This window comes from Arachis ipaensis, chromosome B06 (genome assembly GCF_000816755.2).
Source record: "Arachis ipaensis cultivar K30076 chromosome B06, Araip1.1, whole genome shotgun sequence".
NCBI lineage: Eukaryota > Viridiplantae > Streptophyta > Magnoliopsida > Fabales > Fabaceae > Arachis > Arachis ipaensis.
Window position 1 is genome coordinate 46748153 of NC_029790.2, and position 2239 is coordinate 46750391.

Below are 2239 nucleotides of genomic sequence, written 5' to 3' on the forward strand. Positions count from 1 at the left end.
AACACAGATGGCTACTATCATCCTTAGGCTTTTCAGGTTCTGGTTCAGGCTCAGATGCAGGTTTGAAAACATTGAAAATGATCTGTTCATCATGTATTCTCAAGATTAGCTCTCCTTGTTCTACATCTATATCCATTCATAGCGTTCAAGTAATATAACTAAAAACTCATGGAATTTGCATCAAAATCATACTGTTTGGATGGTTCATTGCTTTGTTATTCATTTAACCATTCTTGCTTACTTTCAGCTCAAGAAAATGCATAAAACAACTAAAACTAACAAAAAAAATGCTAGTGAAACTAGCCTAAGATGCCTTGGCATCACAACACCAAACTTAATACTTGCTTGTCCCTAAGCAAGTCCTGAGTTATTTGAGAAGAAAGTATGAAACAGAAAGCAATTACATTGGCTATATTAGCAAGCATTTGAAGTTCATCAAAAGGGTTTTATGCAGAAAGTTGCAGCATCACTTTTTCATTCTTATCAGGTAAGATTATCACTTTTTCATTGCATCCATCAAACACTGCTATGGCCTCTTGTTATTCTTATGTCCTTGGCACTTTTCTCTTCTTTGTTTTTCTTTTCTTTTTCTTAGAGCTCCTTTGTTCCTTGTTTGCTTAGTGTCATGTGTTGCACAAGCCTTTGGCATTTTCTTTTTCTTATCAGTGCACTACACATATCCACTACAGGCATTTTAGTTCACATTTCTTCTTGAGACATTGGTGCCCAGCACCTCTTTGTGTGACTAAATGTTTTGTATTTAGGTTGCTCTTGATAATGGACTTTTGGTTGATAATCCCGGGTTAGTTAACCCAAGTTACCAAGTGTTGAAACACTCCTCAGAACCTATTCATCCAAGCATATCCTTAATACATAAACACCACAGGCATTTGTCTCAGAAGTTCAAACCATTGGTGCCTAGCTTATTTTCTCAATTTTTTTGCTTTTTGGTTGCCCTTTTTCAGTGGCTTTTTCTTCTTCTTTTTCTTTCTTTTTCATGGCCAAAGACATTTATTCATCAAGATCCATAGACAGTTTTCACTTTCTACACAAAAAATGATAATTCTACACTCTATTTCCAGTGATCTGACTAAACAATCAAGCATGCATACCACCACTTTAATTCTACTTGATTTGTCACTAATTGAGCCAAGTTATTTTTGTTCAAACTTTTCTTTTATTTTTGGAAACAGAACAAGCATGGCAAGCATTTGTTTAAGAAGGTGAAGTTATATCCAAACATCTAGGCATTCACTTTATTCAAAGCAATAAACAGATAAACATACTAGAAACTTCACATTCCAGAAAGATTCAACAATTACAGTTTAAACCAGAACAAGCATGCTTTTGTTTGCCCTTTTTAAAGAATTGTCAAGGAACAACACCACCTTGTGAAATTCCTTGTTTTCTCTTTGTTTCCAGGAAACAATTTGATTTCTCCTTCTTCTCCTAGTTGTTGCTTCATGCTTTAAGATCCTTGTTTCCTTTCCTGCAAAGAGTGATGAAGTTGCTTGCTTCTCAAGCACTTGAGTGGTTAGCTCAACTATGTATGGGTAAGTGTCTGAGTCTTAAGTTGGTGTGTGAACACCAAACTTAGTCTCCTACTTACTTCTCTAGCCTGAATGGGTGGTTTCTGTATGCTGCTACCACAATTCCCAGAGGTTGGGTTTATGTATGAACTAAGAACCCTCCTCTCAGGAATGGCATTGTTTCCATCAGCTCTCTCATGGTTGTGAACTTCTCTATCCATGTTGAGATCTAGAGCTTCCTCAAAATTGTCCTCAGATTCTCCTTCAGATTCCTCTTCTCTCAGTACTCTCTTCCCTCTTGCTTCCCTTCTAAGTCTATGAAGGGTCCTCTCTGGTTCAGTATATGGAGGAGTTGATGTCTCTCCTCTCCTACCTGTTATACAAGAACACAGCACAGGCACCAAACAAGTGAAATACTCTTGGTTAATGGAAGAGTATGGTTAGAGCAGTTGAGGAATTAATTCAAATAGTTAGTGAGTCAGTGAGTTAGTTGCTTGAATTTAAAGGCATAAAGAAAGAAAACAAGTAACAGAGTGCAGAAATTAAAATTCAACAAGTAACTTGAACCGAATTAACAAAGCAAGAAAAATGCTCAATCTAGTTAACTTCCAATTTGAGAATTGTCAATCGAAAACCAATCCCCGGCAATGGCGCCATAAACTTGATGCGCATAAACTTGTTATGCTACGATTTAGGAAAATGCACGATCG